We start from the raw sequence: 20,823 nt of genomic DNA on the forward strand, positions 1-20,823 counted from the left end.
TAGAGAATGCTTTCTTTTCCACATACCTAGCAGGGTTTAAAAGCAAATGTCATGGTGTTTTAAAATGCCTTTTGTTTTACTAATTAAAATATGTTGTCAACCTTACTCTTTCTTCTTGTTGGAAACCAATGTAGAAGAAAAGAGCTCACCCAAAGGGATTTTGATGGTCTGAAGGGTTGTCATAAAATTTGATAAGCTTTGGAATGAGTTACCAGGAAAGATCACACAGAATCCTTCTCCAGAAGGTGATTCAGGATATGGTCTCCTTGGCTAGGCTTTTTGGTTCTGCCTGAATGTACAAGACGGTCAAAGAACTTAACACTTGCATTATATCCCTTAGTCACTGATGTCATTGCCCTCTCATATTCCTTTACCCACACCGGGAAGTCACTTATAGGTGGCTTTAGTTTGGCTAATGCCTTCCTACATCTTTAAGCCTGAATGCATCTGGTCCTTCAAGGCTGCTCCTCCAATGCATGGGCATGGTTGGGAGTCTCTGCTGCATGATCACTGCCCCAGAATTGCCCACAACAATGAAGGATGGAGTTGGTGTCTAAATTCCCCAGCTGCCTCTTCCCTCAAGAATAATTCTACAGTATGTATATGTGTTCTGTGAAATCACATAGAGGGTCCCCAGTGGGATTGCACCAGTTGCCCACAGTGGTAACCTGTTTGTGAACACACCCTTAATTGTTTCCTTTCTTTCCCTGCCTCTACTGATACTTCATCTCCCATGTAAACTACTTCTTCCCAAATATTGTCTCAAGGTCTGTTTCTGAGGAAATCCAAACGAAGACAATATCTGACCTCCTCACTTAAAGAATTGATTTGACTAGGCATGGAATCTGTCAGGGCTTTATTTCTTCAGTTCTAATAGTCTAGTGATGATGATGATAATTTATTTAGCACTCACTATGTACCAGGCATAGTTCCAAATGTTTTATATTTATATAAACATTAAAAAAAAACGTTATGAGGTATGTATCATGACTACCCACATTTTAAAGATAAGAAAGTAGAAGCATGGGTAGGGGCAGGTGATTTGCTCAGTGTCACAAAGCCAGTAGATTTTCCAGCGGGGATTCATACTCAGGCATCTGCAACTAGCATTCCTAACTACTAAGCCATCTTGCCTACTCCTTTGAGGAACAAATAAAATAATGGACATGAAGGTTGCTTTAAAAAAAATTCTATATAAGAAAGATGATTGTAACAAAACCTTTCTAACCTTATCTTTTTCCAACTCTTGCACATTGAGAAGATTTTTAGTGAAAGTAGAGAGGCTGGCTCCACATTCACTCCAGTCGTTGAAAGTCACTTACAAATTAGTTGAACTTGGTCTAAAAGGATATTAGATTCCATTTCCTAATTACTGTTGTTTTTTACAATCATCATGAAGAAGTCTATTGTCAAGATTAGAGAGGTTTCATTGCAGTGGATTATAAGAGGTGCTGGGGCAACTGATACACTGAGGTGCCATTAAAAATTATATCACCACTGAAGGATAATCTTGCTGAAGGCAAGATTGCTTTGGGTGTGTGTTCCAGTTTAGGTGCCAAAAATGCTAAGACTTGGAGAAAGGAGAGGAGAAAGTAAAGAGCTACTTTCTCTGTATGCTTTGCTGCTTAGAAAGGAGACAGAAAAACAGCAGGAAATGCTCATTTCTTCTCTTGGGATCTTTCAAGGACCTCCCACCTAAACAGGATTGTTGAACTTTGCTTTAGTAAGGGGTGACTTGCTGGAAGTTGAAAAGCCTTGCAGGGGAACACAAGTCCAATTTTGCACAGCTCCTGAGGAGCCGCTGAGTTCAGTGTGTGGGAGACGGAATAGAGAAGGTCTGGGGACAGGTGTGGCTACAGCCTTATGACTGAAAGCTTCCCTGCTAGGGCAGCTCCAGCATAAGTAATTCAGAATCCTGAGCAAAAGCAGTAGCAAAAAGGCATTCTCCTTCTTCTTGACTGTCTTACAAGTAGGCTATTTTTAGAGGGGCATAGAGGTGGCTATGATGTAGCAGGCAAAATAGAAGGGGTCTGATCTACACAGGGCCTGGGAAAAATGGTATAGGTGTTGCAAAGGCACAGAGGTGGGGAAAATATTCAGAATCCTGAACCTTTCTGTGGCTCTCAAAATATAAGTTGTGGATACAGTCAATGATAGAGTTGACCTTGGTTCACTTGGTGCTTTAGCGAACTGTCTCTGGGCTTGGCACACTGCCACCCGTCCAAGGCAGACGGGGGAATAAACACCATTAGCACGTTGATAAGTGTTTGTTTTCCTTCGGCATTAGGACTAAGAAAAATAAAGTGGGGAGGGTATCAGGCCCTGGAGTAAGCCTTTAAAAGGTTTCCCCTTTTGATTCTTTTATGATTGTCTATTTATAACAGCAACAATCATAGCAGAGAGAAAAAGACTTCAGTCATCCCTGGGATGCATTTTGTCAAAATTACATTTAAGTACTTTTTATTTATGAGCAAGAAGCATTATCTTTTATTATGTCTTTAAACCAGTGAGGGGAAGTTGTGTATAAACCAAGGTGTTGCTGTGGCCTGTTGTCTTTTTTTGAATCCCTGGAAAGGATCACCAAGAAGGATGCTCCAGATAACGCCATCTGCCAGGCAGTTTGCACGAGAGGAAAGAGGCCTTTCTGAAGTCCATTAAAGATGATTCATTACTATTGGTCATACACATGTTGTGTTTTATTACTTAATAAATCACACATTGACAGATAGTTATATGTGCCATACTATTTAAGGCCCTGGGAGGACTAGAAAGGTACAAGATATGATTATTATTCCTAAGGAAAGTCTAAATTAATTAGGGAGGCAAGACTACCATGTGTGCAGTAGTTAGAAACTACACAAAAGCAAATGATTTAAGTAGTGAGTTATGAATTCCAGGCTACAAGTGCTGTGATTCTCTTAGTTGTGACACAAGAGGTGTCACAGAAGGTGGCAAAGCTTAAGATAGGTCTGGAATGACTGGTACGATCTGAACAGGATGAAGAGTTGTGGAGAGGTCATTCTGGGTTAGAAGAGTGGCATGCACATACTTACAGAGATGGCAATGCACACGTAGGTCTATGGCACCTAAAACAGAGCAGCCTGCTAGAAGGGAGGGTTTGGACAAACGAAGGGTGAGTAGTAAAATGAGAGAGAACAGTGTCAGGGTGGGCAGATAGGACTTGTATGTCCCAAATCATACATTCACCTCTTAACTCAACTACAAATCTACACTAAATCATTCTGTTTTGTCCATTTGCTTATTGTGATTTTTTTTAAAGGAGTAATTTGTATACACATCACTATACTGGGTGACACGATCTTAGTTTGGGTTTCTCCAGAGGAAGATCCTGATACAAGGCATCCAGGGTAAATAGTTTATTTGGGAGGTGATCCTAGAAGGCTCTAGTTAGGTGTGTAGAAGGTGAGAAAAGGAAGTGGAGGAAGGCAATAAGGTCAGCATTTACCAATGTGGGCAACTGGAGCTTAACCCCACTGTGGAACTCTGGAACTCAGTATAGAGTATTTGTCAGAATGGTCCTGATTGAGGGGTGAAGGAGTTGGGGTATTTATCCACCAATTCCCTTCAGTCATTGGTTGAGAGCTGCTTTGAGGGCACTGGCTCCCTCACACTTTTGTTCCAAGAAAAAGTCCACAAGCAGATGTTGCAAGTGTTCGCAATAGGCCATCTTGGTCCTACTATGGCAGTGTTTTTAGACTGGAAGTTAGAATCCCTGTGGCTGCTATAACAAAATATTATAAACTAGGGGGCCTACCAAAAAAGATAATTTATTTCTCACTGTTCTGGAGGTTGAAGGTCTGAGATCAGGGTGCTAGCATGTTTTGGTGAGAGCCCTTTTCCATGTTTCAGACTGCTGGCTTCTCATTGTATCTTCGGTAAAAAGCAGAGGGTAGGAGAGTTCTCTGCAGTCCCCTTTATAAAGGCACTAATCCCATTCATGATGGTTCCACCTTCATGATCTAGTATCTCCCAGAGGTCCTACCTCCAAATACCATCACACTGATGTTAGTGTTTTAACATATGAATTTTGGGAGATGAGAAACATTCAGTCCATTGTACTGTACTACAGATCTCTAATGAAGACAAGTCACCCTGGGATATTGAAAAAGTCCTTGGCTAGCCCTTGTTTACCTTTTCTTGTTTCTTTCCATACGGTTTGCTCTTGCAGAGCAAACTTTGGAAGGATAACTTATAGTTTAGTATGTGAATGGAGGCATGAGGGAGAGCTTTAGTTAAAATAAGACTCCAACTGGGCTAGTTTACTTCTAGTCCAATAAGTTTCCAACACAGCTATAAGGGAGATTAACAAATATGATAATGACTCAAATCTGAAGGAGCCAGAGCAGTGATTCTGGGTTGGGCCCTGGGTTTTCAGTGGAGAATATATGTCAGTGAACTAAGCTCACATTTCATTTTCATGGAGAAACCAAGATGGCCTTATTAAAATTCAGCAAACAAACAAAATATGCAACCCCCACTGCCACCACACATATCCCTTCCTCTGCCCTCCATGACACATAGCATTTCCACAGGCTAGATAGGAAATATAAATTCAGTCGGGGGCTTAACTTAGTAATTTATTTATTTTTCTCCATCTGCTGAAATATTCTATGCCAGTTGGGTTATGATCCAGTGGGAGATCAATTAAAGGGAAACCACAGTAGAGAAAGCATTTAAGAACAACATTCTTTCTTTCTTACTTAATTTTAATTTTTAAAGTTTGCTTTGGGTTTTGTTCAGTTAATAAATAGAAGAAAAGAAATAAGGAAGGAACACCAAACAACATTTTGTTTTTCCATATGCTTTTGTGGAATCCTGGAATTAGAAGAAATCTTGAAAGGCCATTCTGATGGTTTTGACTTTCCATCAATATTTGTTGAGTTGAATTAAAGCTGTATTCAATATTAGGAATAGACAGAAGATATACAAAGAGATTTAAGCTCCCTCAATATTCTGGTATTTGTCTTTTCATTAATCCATCCATCCATCCATCCATCCATCCATCCATCCATCCATCCATCTTCTTCTTACCATTAGGAAGTTCTTTTACGTCAAGTGCTATCAGTGCCAATTGCTTTTCAGTAAATGAAGGGGAAAAATCCTTTTGTATCACAAGAATTAGTGTGAATTAGGTTATTCATATCTTAGCTTTCTGACGAGGTTTTATGTCTGGTTGTCTCAGACTAGCTTTTTTCCCCCAGATAATTTCTATTTCCTCTTTATAATCTAAGGTCATTTTTTTTTTTGAGAAAAAGATATATTGACATATACACACATTCGTATATGTCTACACACATTTTCTCACATATATACAAACTATCTCTAAAGATTACTCAAGACGCATTGGTTTTCAGAAGGAAGGGTAATGGGGTAGTTGGGACCCAGTGGCAGGAGTTCATGAATTTTTATGCTTATTTTTAATACTTCTAAAATTTTAACAATGGGTTGGGGTTATCTGTTCAAAAAAGAATGCTCTGAAAAATTGCCTTCCCTAACCCTCTCCAGTTATTCTCCATCTCATTACCCAGTAATATTTTCTTCATGCCACATATCTCCATCTGAAATTCTTGATCTTTTGTTTACTTCTCTAATATCCTTCCTAGACTGTAGACCCTTTGAGAGCAGTAACTGGGCCTGTAATGCTGACTGTCCCAGTGTCAGCACCTGGAGCTATGTAGAATGAAGCATCCGACTCCCTGTGGGTTGAATGGTAAGGCAGTATGGGGTAGATGGCTTATGGTATGGACAAAGGGCTTCTGTAGCAAAGATGCATTGCCCTCAGAGCACATGCAGGGTTCTCAGACAGTAGAAATCATAATTCCATAATCCTTGTGTCCTCCAATAAATACAGCCTTTAATTGTCACCATTATCACAATCAAAGACCAAAGATACAATGGGAGAAAAACCAGCAAGCAGCAAACAGAAATGAACTGAATACCTTGCCATTTCATGTGTAGTTTCTTGCATTACATATTCAGATGTGCAGCATAGTTTATAATAGAAAAAAAATCAGAAATAGTTCAAGTGTCTGTAGATAGGTGCATGGTTGGGAGAATGTTGGAATACCATAAAGATATTATGATGAAGAAGGGAGACGATTACAAATTGAGTTGAAAAGATGACCAAGAGATATAAAGTGAAGAAAGCAAGTTACAAAATAATCTGTGTAATATGATTCTGTTTTTTTTAAAAGTCATGCATAAGAAAAAGTAAAAAACAATGGGGAATATGTGCCATATTGTTGGCAGTGGTTGTTTCTGAGGGGCCTGTGAGAAAAGAGGATTTCATCTTTTATGTTGCATATTTATATGACGTTAGAATGTTATTAATGTTCATAAATTTCTTATTTATGAACTTAGGAAGAATAAGTGAATCTACATTTGTATATATCTCTGTATATAAATATTTGAGTTTCTGACATGAGAATCTTATAATAAGAAATATATATAACTTGCATACAGAGCTCATGAAAGGGTAAATGACGGGCAACGAAGGTCTGGAATCTGAAAAGGAAGGGTGCCAGTCAGGACTCATGAAATCTGACCCTTGATAACTGGAAGAGTATATTCATTTGACATTGGTGCCCCAAAGAGAAACCATACAGAGCTGAAGATGGGGAAAGAGAAGGAAGATTTTCAGAATATGAGATCCCTAAAGTTAAATTTCAATCATGTGAATTTTAATAATATTAAAATAATAATCCAAGGACTAAAGTGACTCAGGAATGGGGCTGAGGAGCCATGTCCATATACCACCCCCTATAAACACCTGCTGTCTTTGTTATTATGTCCTGCTCTTGTTTTCTTAATTTTTCCTGAAGCAGCTGAGACAACAAGACAGGGTGGTCCAGAACTGGGAGTGGAGACACCTGGATTCTAGTTCTTCCTTTCCTCTGGACATGCCCTGGAACTTTGGGTTGTCTACAACCTTTCTCATTTCCTCAGTTTCCTATTCCCAGGAAGGTACTGCTCCTGCTTGACCAAGTTCTCATGGTCTCAGATGAGGGTGTATATATCATGGGATTTGGATTTTTCTTAGGTGGTTTCTATAAAATGTGTGTATGTGTGTGTATCTATTTAATCTCAAATTCTCTTTTTTTCTGGCATTCTATCTAGAACTTTCTAGTGTATTTCTCTCCTTTGCGTCTTTACTCTAATGGTCATCATGCATTGTCAAGCCTGGAGGAGGATATAGAAATTATCTTGTTCAAGTCCATCAGTTTCCAGATGAAATCCAGAGAAGACTGAATGACTTGAATGACTTGATCCAGGTAGTTCTTCTCCAACTTTAAAGTACAAAGGAAATACCTGAGGATCTTGTTTAAATGCAAGTCCTATTTTCATAGGTGAGGGGTGAGCCTGAGATTCTGCATTTCTAACAAGCTCCTAGGAGATGCCAATGCTGTCGTTTCACCTTCTGCGTCGCACAGTGTACTTGGGGGACCAAGGGTGCAGGATATAGAGCTTCTCAGAGACAGAGGCTGATCTTGGCCTGATTTTCCTCACTCATTGTCCAGTACTCTTTCCTACAGAGGGTATAAATATTAATTCAGTTGTTTTAAGACCTGAAGCTCTCACCTGTATGAAAAGTTTTGTGTTAGAATCACTTGGGAGAACTTTTAAATTTTAGGGTATCTAGGCCTTTCTCTAAGAATTCCCATTTGATTAGGGTGCAGGATATAGAGCTTCTCAGAGACAGAGGCTGATCTTGGCCTGATTTTCCTCACTCATTGTCCAGTACTCTTTCCTACAGAGGGTATAAATATTAATTCAGTTGTTTTAAGACCTGAAGCTCTCACCTGTATGAAAAGTTTTGTGTTAGAATCACTTGGGAGAACTTTTAAATTTTAGGGTATCTAGGCCTTTCTCTAAGAATTCCCATTTGATTAGGGTGCAGGATATAGAGCTTCTCAGAGACAGAGGCTGATCTTGGCCTGATTTTCCTCACTCATTGTCCAGTACTCTTTCCTACAGAGGGTATAAATATTAATTCAGTTGTTTTAAGACCTGAAGCTCTCACCTGTATGAAAAGTTTTGTGTTAGAATCACTTGGGAGAACTTTTAAATTTTAGGGTATCTAGGCCTTTCTCTAAGAATTCCCATTTGATTTATACAGGCCAAGATCTGGGAATTAGTAATTTAATAAGGCCCCCTGATTATTTTGATTTATTCGGCTCATGACCAACTTTTGGAAACCATTGTCTAAGTCATTTAGGAATGTTAAATTATATTTGGTATGATCTGAGCTTTAAACTTTAAGTTGTTGTTTTGTTAATGCACATTGATTGCCTGTATATTTCTTATCACTCCCTTAATCACTGAGAAGATCAATGTACTGAAGAAAAGTCATGTACATTTATGACTTCAGCCCTTAGTAGACAAACCCATACAACATGAACCGGGGGATGAGCCATCAGCGGCGATATATTCTGGACTTCAAAGACGCTTGGAAAACCTTCTCTAGAAATGTATTTATTACCATCTTCTTTCTCTCTGCGTTCGGATTAACAAATCCTAAATATCATCTTTGAGTGAAGAATACCTAGGCTTTATTGTAACAACGTATATTCCAAAGATTTCCAAATGTTGACTCATATTACTTCCGGGTAGACTTTCTCCTTTTTCATCATTTTTATTATGTATTATTGCCTCTTGTGACAACCAAACAACTGTGGGATTTGCTCTCTCGCCATCACTATCCCATTGCAGCCTGGTTGGGAAAATCATTTAAAAGTAGCCATCCGTTAGAGGGGCCATGTTAGCCAGGGAAGTTGTACATCTATCTGGGGAGGGGTGCCCACATTTTGGGCTTTCTCTAAATCTTCTGTGGCTCTATCCTATTGTTTTCCCTTCAGTGCCCACAGCATGGATCCATTGGGATAGATTTAAAGATAGATTTATCTTCCCATAAGCACAGTTCAGAGCATGCCTTGCTGAAGCTTCCCAGGAAGAGTAGTACTTTGTCCTAGCACCTGACCTCCAGCAACAAGAGACTCTAATATTTTATCAGCAATTAATCGCAATCACTGCTGCTTTATGACCTGACAGAAGCCTTCATCTCTATGGTTCAGTCATTGTTTCCTGCACTTTGGTGGGGCTCAGTGATCACCTTCGTTCTCTACTGTTCACAGAGGTATTAGCCCAGATGAATTTTCCAGCCTGCAACTGGGTGAGGCGTTGGCTGAATCACGTGGGTTAAGTTTTGACATTTAATAAGACATGAGTTATCTTTGAACAATGTACCCTGCCTCTAGCCTACTGTGGGCAACTGAGAACATGCTTTGCCTGCATAATGACATCTCAGTAATGGAAAGAAAAGATGATTATTCAGAGCCATTGGCATCTAGGGGAAAATTTGGAAAGCATCAGGACTTGGCTTGTTGTCACTTTTATTCTACCTCATTGAGGTCTCATGATAGGCCAGATGATGGGTGGATGATGATATGGAAAGTAAAAGATGGGGCACCAGGGTGATAAGTGGTGGCCTTATTCTTTTTAGCTAATGATGGACTATCCTTTATATTTGTCATATGAAATTATTTGGTGGCATTCAAAGTACAAATAAAAATATTCAAAACTCAGATGAAACAAGTTTGGATAGTTAAGTCACCTCCAATAACTGTCTTAAGAAAATGGAACTGTCAACATGTTTAAGAAACCAATTTATTGCTATGGCAAGAAATAGAGACAATGATCCCAGATTCCCAGTATTCTCAGAGTCTGCTTGAGCATTTTGTATACTATTCCCTATATATCGTTCTTATTTATTTTATGCATGTTCATCTTGTTTCCCAAATAGACTCTATATTTCCCAAAGATAAAGAGCAGGTCTTTATGTTTTGATTATTTTCTCTGTTGTTTACACACAGCATGGAACATAGTTCCCAGCATATAATAGAAAGTGAGTAAATACTTGCTATTGTTAACAATAGCAGCATTTAGGAGCCTCAACTATGTGCTAGTTGTTAATCTGAATGCTTTACATATTAGCCCATTTAATTCTCACCACAACTTCTGAAATGGATATACTGTGTCTCTTTTGAGACTGTGGGAAGGATATTAAAACTTGTAAAATAACAACGGCCCAAATCAAAATTTGAACTTGTTTTTGGGTCCTCTTCTCTACACCACATTATAGATTGCTGTATTGTTGATAAGCCTTGTTATGGATCTGAAATACTACCTCTTAAATTAAAGTAGACCCTGACCATCCAGTACTAGCCTCACACACTTCTTGACTCAGAAGGTAGATGATGTTATATTGAAAAACATGTAAATTGAGGCCTGGTGTGAGCAAAGAGAGGGTGCATTCTGCTGTGATGCTCTTGAATTATTTTTGTGTTTTTGATCATTCCTCCTGGGTTTTGAATTTGGTGTGAGCCCATGTGTTTGTCTTTGGATTAGCCAGGATAAAAACCAAAGGCTGATTGAAACCCTGCTATACTTGCCTTTCTCAAAAACAGCCCACCTAGAAGTTGAAAGAAACAAGTCTTGGGAAGATGTATTGGGAGGCCCAGGGGATGAGGGTCTACTTACCCTGTGAGTTTAATGTAATGATGGAAATCAGTCACTGCTCACCTATATTTTATCTTAGTGTGAATTAGGTTAAAGGAACCACTGCATCAAGATCTTACTTCCATCAGTTGGAAAAATTCTTGTAATTTACTGATTTTATTAGAACTGCCTAAGGCCTAATATCGCTTTTCAGCATAGAACTTCTGGCAGCTTCCACTAATCAACTGGAATTGGCATTGCGACAAAACTGTCTGCAATCCCTGATTTAAAGTGCTTCCCCCCACCCCAGTGCATCTTTCTTTTCTAGCTGTAAAACAAAGCACTAGGGAAAGATGTGGTTCCATTTTTGTTGAGGGCTTTGGGGTGATCTTTAGTTGTTGAGCTGGTCTCTTACCAACCCCAGCTGGAAACCCAGAAACAAAAAGCTTTCTATCCAGTTGCTTCTTTTTTCAACCAGTAAGTGATATAGTGGGTAGGCAGAGGGGAGATAGACTTAGCTTTATCCTGCTATTCTTTAGAACGAGATCTCAAAGACTTGGTGGGATTAGATGGTCATTTGTTTTACTTGGGTAAATCAAAAATTCTTTATGCCACCTTAAAACCCAGTGGCAACTTTCCTGAATTTTCTGTAAGCCAACAAAGTGAACACAAATGTCTTCACAGGTAGACTAGATATGTGAGGGAGACGTATATTTTGGGGAAAACATACCAGTTAAATGATCTGGAATATTCTAGGATAGTTGTGGTAGATATAAGAAACTCTCCAATTTTTTTTTATCACTTTATATGCCCATACCATTGACAGTGTGATCTTGTAGCTCATCCCATCTGGAATGGAACCTGTTTCTTCTTTCCTAAAATCTGGGCCAGCCCTGTGACTTACTTTAGCCAATAGAATGGAGTAGAAGGGATGGTGTGCCTGTTCTGAGCTTAGGCCTCAGAGGACTTGTACGCTTTTGCTTGTTCTCTTCTGCCACTGTCACATTAACAAGCTGGGATATCCTTCAGTAGGATGTGGAACAGAAATAAGTCATCCTAGCTAAAGGTATCCTAGACCAGTGGTCCTTAGCCATTCCAGCAGCTACTGTCAAGAACTGAGTGAACTCAGCTGAAATCAGTTAAGCTTGGCATGAATCCTTAAAGCCACCCAGCTACTCATCAACAATAATAAATTATTGTGTTTTAAGCCACTAAATTTGAGGTTGGTTTGTTATGCAGCAAATGCTAACTGATACACATTCTGATTTTAAAGATTATTTTTTGGATAATTTACATAGCATGCATAGAGCAATGGGTTTGGCATCTAGTAGGTATTTAATAAATATTAGTTCTTGTCTTTCTTTCCTTTCCTTTCTCTAAAAAGATATACTTCCGCATTGGAGTTTGTAGGTTTTAGCCAAAGATAGACGGCTTGGAAGTCGCATCACATAGTTATACATGAGTTACCATATTTTGCAACAGTCTGTAGTGACAGAGAGTAGTTTCTTCGTAGACTAGGTAGATATTGGTATTTCTTTCTTACCTTCCTGAATAGCAACCCTTGATGTCATCTGTTTCCTGGGAGAAACGAGGAAAGAAAGAGACTTCAAACATTTAAAAACACATTCCTGAATTACTGGCAAGTAAATGATACTGTTTCTAGTTTATATATAATTTTTCCTGTTGATAAACTTTGTCAAAATATGGAAAACACTGAGGAAAATAAAAAGTCCTGGGTCTGTGTGACCTTCAGCAAGTCACCAGCTTTTTCTGGGCCTCAGTTTTCTCATCTCTAGATCAGGAAAGTTTGCCTCTTCAACATGACTCCTAGCTCTAACCATCCATGACTCTTTTGGTGGCAGCATAGTGAAGTTAGGAACATAGATCCACAACCAGATTACACACTCTGAAATCTGGCCTGATGCTTTCTAGCTATGTATCCTTGGGCATATTGCTTATTCTCTCTGCGCCTCAGTTTCCTTATCTGAAAATGGGGCTGCCTCATGGTGTGGTTCTGAGGATTACATGATATAATCCATGTAAACTGCTGAGAACAGTGCCTGGCACACAGAAAGTGCTTAACAAATGTTAGCTATTATTTCATTTGGCAGAGAGTCATGTCTTATGCAACTGCACTTTCATGGGATTTAAATGATGAAAGTTCAAATGGTGAACATCAACCCAGTAGATAAAACTGCCACGTTTTGGAAATTCACACACACACACAAAAAGTCTTAACTGTCCTCAGGCTCTCCATCATTCAAAAGGTTTTTCCCTCACCTAGTTGGGTGTGGTATCTTATATAAATAAAATTTTACCACTTTAGCTCTGAGCTTTTTTTCTCTCTCTCTCTTTTGCTGCTACCCTTTGACAATGAGTGGAGACAGTTTAATGCAGAATTAAGAGGATGGGATTCCAGCTCTACCACTCATTCACTTCTTTAATTACTCTGTCCCTCCATTTTCTCATATGTAATATGTGGGTAATAAAAGTGCCCACCTCATAGGAGTACTGTATAAACATGATACATTTAGAAAAGTGCCTGGCACATGGTAGGCTTTTAGTAAATACTATGGATTGATATATATTATTATATTCTGCTCCACTGGGATTGTTTAAAGCAAGCATTATGAGTCCAAACATTGTCCCGAGGAGTATCTTTTGAGATGAATAAGGATGGTAAATACAGGGATGCTGTTGCTGACCCACCCAGATCCACTTTGCCAGGCTGGTGTTCCCATATCCCGAGTGCTATGAGCATTGGCTGTTAATGGCTTACAGCTGTCTCTTTCTCTGGAGAATAGCCCTTGGCCAAATGGGAGTTGCCTAGCCTGGAATTGCCTGGGAAGTTAAGCAACTCTTTTGCCCCTGGGTGTGGCCCATAGCCAATGACTGACTGATACAGGGGCACTAAAGGACCCTTTGCCTCAGAAAGGGCAGGGGGCAACTCTGTGGAGCAATCCATGCTGCAGAGCTCCCTGTGGGATCAGACTAAGGATAGACTCCAGCTGAGACCACACCCTACTCTGCCTGTCCTGCTTCCCCTACTCTCTCCTTTCTCAATAAATTACTTCCATGTGAATCTCCATCTTGGGCTCTATTTCTAGACATCAACTTAAGATAGGAAGGAAGGCGGAACTGAACTATGAGCAATTACAGAGATTTTGATACATTACAACTAGACTTTCTGGTAGGGCAAACATCACAGGTGGGTGGAATTTTTCTTCTCCAAGTCTTTGTTCAGGAGAAGAGCCTAGAGGGCCTGAATAGAAGTGGGAATATCAGAAGGACCTCAGGTAATGGCATCTATGAACCAGCAATAATGGGCTCTGAATTATTGAGTCTGCATAGATTTTGATGACCCATATGAATCTACACATAGATTTTAATAAACCATGTTACTATTATAATGATTAATACCAACTAGACCTAAAGTCTTCTGGGACCCAAGATAACCTTCATCCTCCTCATCCATGCTGACTTATTTTGACTATGTGGAAATCCAGTTTTGTGTTATGATAGTTACCTTTTTTTCCATATTTACCAGAGAAGATTATCTGAAGGGCTTTGGGTACGAATTAAGATGGTAAGTATGAAGCTGCCCACTTATGAAGCGTTGGCCAGGCTGGAGAATAGAGCAGATGCTCCATAATAAGATAATGGTAATTTGAAAGAGATGAGATAAAAATCACCTGCAAATTTAGGCTTGGGATTACATATGCTGAAGAACCAGCCATCCACTTGAATTCAAAGTCCTGCTCCATCCCGATGTTTCAACAGAGGAGTGAAATACAGAATCTCCCCAGAATGATCTTCTTTTTTGTCCCAAAGAAGGGGACAAGGGATTACCTCTCATCTTTCAGTCATCAATCCAACCATCCATCCATCCATCCATCCATCCATCCATCCATCCATTCTTTCTATTTTCTTTTACTCCAATCTATATATGACATAAGCATGTCTCTGTAAACTCAATTCAATAAACTAATATTTACTAAAATGAGTTATTATGCCCTTTTCCCAAAGGCTCTTATGAAACTTGTTCATAGCTTCCCATAGTCATGCAAGTCTATCTACAGAATAGAACCTGGTGCAGAATAAAACCTGGTGCAAGTTCTAGAATACCAACTGAAGATGATGTTATGTAAATTATAGTACTAGTTTTCTACTGAAAGTGGGAACAGATAATTTAAAGGAGTATATAAGTAGCACCTGAACTTTGAAGAAAAACATGAGATTTCAAAGACAAAAGTTGCAATGATGGCAGACTATAATGTGTTTATTGCTCAGATCTCTGGTGTAGTAGTACAATGTTCTTTTATGCTAGAAGAACAGCTTTGGTAGAAGTATCTGAGAAACACTTCTAGGTATGACTTGTACCAGTTCAGAAGATACTATAAGAAAGGTTTCAAAATAACTGTGCAATGGGAAGAAGGAAAAATGGAAAAACTTCTAGTGCCATTTTCATCTCTAGACTGGAAATGCCAATAATTTTCCAAATATAGATGACTAGCTGGCTAAAAGTACCGTTTTCCACATTCTTTGAAAAAATGAAGAATTTACTTCAGTGAGACACAGTTTTGATTTGGTATATTTCATGGGAGATAGGCCTGGCTGATCCTACTGGTGGTAGATAAGATATATGCCTACTTAAAGATTGCTTCTCAAAAGTGACAAAGTGTGGGCGCAGTAAAGGAAGGGTGGCCCTAATGACTCTTTGGCCAGGAAATAAGAGAATTATGTCATTTCATGAGTGAATTGGTGTTGAGGGCTAAGCAGGCTTGACCTGGTCTGAGAGAAGACTTCCTTCTCTTGGGTTCTAAATCACTGTAATGTTGTACCACTCTGGAACTGGCAACATGTGACCTGAGTTAGACTCAGGAGTTATTCCAGTTGAGTGGAGGAGGCCATATTTCTTCAGATAAGAAAGCAGTGGTGCTTTTGTTCTGCAGATGTGGGAGCCCTTGAGGCTGAGCAATGCTCTGTGTAGATTGTGCTCCTTCGGAAAAGACAAGTGGAAAAACCACACTCTGGGCCAACATTGTTATTTTTGTTCTGGGCAGGGTGAATTTTATTCTGACATCTTGGTTTTCCAGGAGAAAGCCCTATAGCAAACTTAGGGAGGTAAAATTTGGACTTGATTTTGGAGCACGTCAGCAAACTTTTCATAGGTGGCAAGATATAAAATATAGATGAGAGTCCAAGAAATATACAAAGAGAGACCATCTCATATAAAATCTTGAAAACTGTGTGAGGATATCATCTCCAAAGAAAGATCTTGAGAAGAGAACATGCCCTAAAGGATATAACAGGATTTGACTGGAAAATTTCTGTCTCCTCTCAGTTTATGGTTCTGCTCTTTGAGAGGCTATGTTTAGGTTTCTACATGCTACCTCTTTTAATCTTAGGGAATCTTGGGTGGGCAAAGTCTACTCTTACAGGGCCTGAGGCAAGATGGTGTGGGGTGCACCCTGGGTCTTTGGATCATGATTTCACATCATGCTCCCTTCCTGCCCTTTCCCACAAAGCATGTAATTGAGTGGGTGGCTCAGCCTGAGAAGCCCTATAAATATTTGCTGATGAACATAATGGAGAGGACACTGATGGCAGCAAGGTGTTTGTATCCCACCCTGTTGCCTGTCGGAGGTGGCCCCAATGTGATCCTGATCCTCTGCCTATGGAAGATTTCATGGCACTCTCTGTTCCTAGAGGCCTTGCTCATGCTCCATCTTGCATCATGCTGCCTACCTGAGTTCCCTGTGTGGTTTCTGCCTTCCAGAGGTCCTCATTTCCAAGAAAAGGAATCATCCTTTCTCCTAATAAGCGTGCAGACAGAGGAAGGAATTAACAAGACAAGTAGAAACCACCCAGCAAGAAGACTTGAATAGTGTGCAAGGGAGGGTAGGAAAAGGGAGGAAAGGAAAAATTTGTTCAAACAATATTGTGTCAGTTCTGGAACTTTCCACTAATCCATATGTGGATTTGTATCAGCACTCATGTCTTACAGTCCAAGACAAGAGCCAGACAAAAATGCTTGGACTTCATAAATCCAGGAGAGAGGTATGTTTATCAAGGTCTCTCGTTGTTTGAAAACTCAACATCTGTCGAAGACTTGTAGGCCTTTGCCCCCCACACTTTGGGCAGGTGCTTATGGTCTTATGACACTGGTGAGTAGATTTTAAAGAAACATTCAGTGGGAAAACCCAAGTTCATCCCTCTTCACTGCGACTGCCTTTTCTTCCAATCAGGCCCCTCATCTCTCACTTGAGCTATTGTAGAGCTTCCAGATGGGTCGCCTTGCCTCCTATCAGATATACACTTACCTCAGTCCTCCACAAGGCAAATTAGTCTGTCTAAAGCCTGAACCTAAAAAACTAATTAAATCTTGGCAAACTTCTCAGTAGGGGTCTTTAAATTCTAGATCTTTTGTTCTTTCCAGCCTAATTTTTTGGGTCACTATTCTTTCTCAGGTGACCTTGTCTTATATTTTTAAATATGAATATTTTTATGGAAATATAAATGCAAAAAAATGTGCTACTTGAAGAATTCTTGTAAAACTTGTGTGCCCATGAAACTGGCAACCAGATTATGAGATAGACAGTCAGCACCCGAAAAGCCCCTCAAGGTCCTTCCTAGTTACTATAACCATTGTCTTGACTTCTGATTCCATAGATGAGATTTTCCATTTATGGAATTTTACATAGATGGAATCTTAAGGTATGTGTTTTACAGTATCAGTAACATGTTTTTTTCATGCACATTGTGCATATGATTGCAGTTGTTTATGTTCATCACTATATAATATTCCATTGAAGTGATATTTAGTTACCCATTTTCCTCTTGATGGACATTTTAGTTGCTTACAACTCTCAGCAATTATGAATTGTATGAATATGAAAAGTTTTCCTAAACAAGACCCAAAATGTGCTAAGCATAAAGGGAAAAGTTGATAAATTGGTTATGTTAAGATCCCCTGTCTTTCAAAAGACATCATTGAGAGAGAAAAGGAAACCCATGGATCAGAAAATGTTTACAATATATATGCTTGGTAGAAGGACTCATATCTTGAATATATAAAGAGCTACTATTTATTCATAAGAAAAAGCCAAATGACCCCATAGGGAAATAGGAAGAAGACTTTAATAGTCACTTCACAAAAGAACATACCCAAATGATCAGTGGCCCTAAACACATGAGGAGGTGTTCAGGCATTACTTTTTAGCTTTACTAATCTCTTCACCTCTCCCTGTTAGACCACACACTTCCTATTTCAATATATTTGCACAGGCTTTTCTGGCTAGGGGGGGTGCCTTTACCTCCTTTTCCACCTCTTTTTCTTTTAAGGACCAGATAGACAACATCAGTTCCATCCCAACATCTCCCCTGATTCCACTAGGCAGAATTAATCATTACTTCTTTGGGATCCCAAAATTGGATTTCGTGGAGTGAGGTGTTTGACTCGTGTTCCCAGTGCATAGCATTGCACTTGGTGCATAATAGGTGATCGATACATGCCTTTTGTAATGAATGTCTAAATTTCCCCCTCAAACCTCTAGATAGGCTCTAAAACCAGTGAGGTATATGTGGTAACAAAGCCGTCCTGTGTTGAACATGGGAGTGTTTATTAGCCAATACAAACGTTACTTCATGGGGAAAAATGCTGGCCTATTTCCCAAATCATAGCTCATCTTTAATGAATAGTATCATCATAAGCCTGTGGACAAAGACCTGGTGCTCTATAGATTGAATTGCATGTTAAGATACATATTAATAAGTAGGTCTGAAAAACAGCATTGCCTTCTGCAAAGGTGACTGAGTGAGTGATTGGAGTCCTGTCATATGTCAATAGCATTTATTACAGTATACATAAAGGAGATCAATAGTAGCATTAACCTGAATTTAAAGTCAAAAACTACATCATATACTGGGGAGAGGGAAGCGAGAGGTTTAGTTTTGTTTTGTTTTTTGGGTGTTTTCCTCCCTTTCCTTGTTGATTCAGGCAACATTTCTGACCATACCAACTTTCTTTTCTCATCTTCATTTCCTGGAACCTCTCTTTCTCACCTGCTCGTGCTTTTATAGGGTTTTAACATCCTTGATCCTTCTGTGTTTCATACCTCTGACTACCTTATTTCCAGCCTCACTGGAATTTTTCAAGCTCAAAGTTTTGTTAGCCAGATGATAAGAAGAAAACTTTGCTTTTCTTTTCTCTTTTTTCCCCCTCCTTTTTTTTTTTTTTCTTTCAGGGAAAGACCTGTCCTTTATGGAACTTTGTATCCCTGGCTAGATAAACTTAGTTCCTTATACATAATGGGTTCTCAAGAAATATTTATTGAATCAATGGCTTGGCAATTTCTTACTAAAGTGGGGATGGTTGCTATCCCCTAAACCTTCCAGAGACATTGGCAATTTTTAAAGATAATGCTCATTAACTGAAATGAATTTCCAACTTAGGAATTTCAGGTAATAAAAATAGATGAAAGAGTTTAGGAAAGTGGCTGGAGAAAGAGATTGTGAGGCAGAGAAGGCAACTTTTTCTTAGAATTGACCCTGAGTTCCTAGGTTGATTCTTTAGACACAGTGTTATCCCTTTCTTTTACTTTGGGAATTCATTTTCTAAATCAACAATATCCACATTTTTAGAATATGAGAATCCCTCTTTAACATTAAAAAAATTTTACACACCCAAGAGTATTGAAATTGATAAGAAATAAAGTGACCAAGAATTACCCTTCATTATAAAATAAATTTTAGTATCGCTAAATCCATCTCCATCCATATATACATACATATTTGTATGAGGAGTGTCATTAATGTAGTCTACAAATGCAGTTTGGTATACAAATGAATACACGGGTCCTTGCCAATAGCTGCAAGGACTCTTGGACCACTGTTGTAAGAACCACACCTTCTCTTTCCCCACTGGCATTCAGAACACACAGTGGCAATTGTTTATAAACACAAATTTAATGTTAACTGGACACTGCCTACAATTATCTGTGGATGGTTGCTGATTTCATGAACTTTTATTTATGTCTTATTTTAGGCTGGGTTCCCTAGAAGTAGAGCATGAGACAAGGATTTAGGGAAAAGTTATTTGTTAAGGGAGAAAAGAAGTGAGAGAAGCAGGACAGGAAATGGAAGAAGCATAGCAAAAACAAGATTTCAGATAAAGTTTAGCTTCAGTCTGATCCTGCAAAGAGCTCTGGAGTGTGAATGATACCACACAACTTTGTTTTACCTGAGAGCTGGGCTTCTGTCCTCCATGCACTAATCAGTCATTGTCTATGGGATGCCTCAAGGGGATTGTAAACTTTCTATAGACGAGGTGCTCCAGTTGTCCAAGGATAGTCCTCCAGGGAATGGCACAGGCATTAGTCCTTAGCAGCATGGACCACACAGCAGCTGGGAATGAATAGAACTGGTGAAGAGATTTGGATAGTCACTAACAGCAATCGTTACATGGCTTATAAATTAATTAATTCATCCATTTAACAAATATTTATTGAGTATCTACTCTTGGCAAGTTCCTGTCCTAGCTGCTGAGGATAGAGTAGTAAACAAGCCAGATATGGTCCTTCCTTTCATGAAGTCTACAGTTTGTGGGAAGACAGAAATAAACTACTAGATAAATGTAACAGCACAATAACTTCTGGGAGTGATAAATTACTAAGAGAAGAAAATAAGCAGTTTAATAGATTATGGAATGACCGGGACAAGGGCTGGGGACTTGAACACAGATCAGAATGGTGAGAAAGAATAAGCTGTACAAGAATGTGAGACTCTAATGTCTAGGCAGAGGGAAGGGCTGTTGTCAAGGCCCCAAGATGGGCAGAGGGAAGCCAGCCTTGTAAGGAGCTTGGTAATTTTGGATTCCAGTTGTAAAAATGAGTTCCTTGGCCTGCTCTAAGATGGTAAAAATGACAATTTGTCAGACTTTGACTTAGATTTGCCTTGACATTGTTTATTAGAAGAAGGATTTGCTATGCAGATTCATGGAATAAATAAAGAAAAACTCAGGATTAAGGGACAGTTCACTGTTTTCAAACTCTAGGAGCATAGCAGGCATTGAATCCAGACATCTTATATGGTAATTATGAGAAAATTTTCTCTCCTTGTTAAAACATTCCCAAGATTTTAAAAGATATATAGTTGGACTCAACTTTCCTTTGTCCTTGGCAGTGTGACAAAGCAACATTTTTAGAAAAGAATGTTAAGTTGGACTTGACCTTGGCTATACACAGGGAAAGTTATCAAGGTCACTTTTTTTTTGGTTGGTTTGTACTGTAATTGCTATTAAAATGCATA

General features: G+C 39.1%; 1 long non-coding RNA gene across 2 annotated transcripts in view; it reads right to left on the bottom strand.

The window, feature by feature from the left end:
* LOC123001278 (uncharacterized) overlaps positions 1-20,823 on the bottom strand; it is a 167,851-nt gene that overhangs the window by 52,395 nt on the left and 94,633 nt on the right. For both annotated transcript variants that reach the window (XR_006409959.3, XR_008959402.1), the window contains one exon: positions 19,757-19,920. This is a non-coding gene — a long non-coding RNA (uncharacterized LOC123001278). The remainder of the gene's footprint in view (positions 1-19,756; positions 19,921-20,823) is intronic.

Source organism: Ursus arctos, unplaced genomic scaffold (assembly GCF_023065955.2).
Source record: "Ursus arctos isolate Adak ecotype North America unplaced genomic scaffold, UrsArc2.0 scaffold_16, whole genome shotgun sequence".
Taxonomy (NCBI): domain Eukaryota; kingdom Metazoa; phylum Chordata; class Mammalia; order Carnivora; family Ursidae; genus Ursus; species Ursus arctos.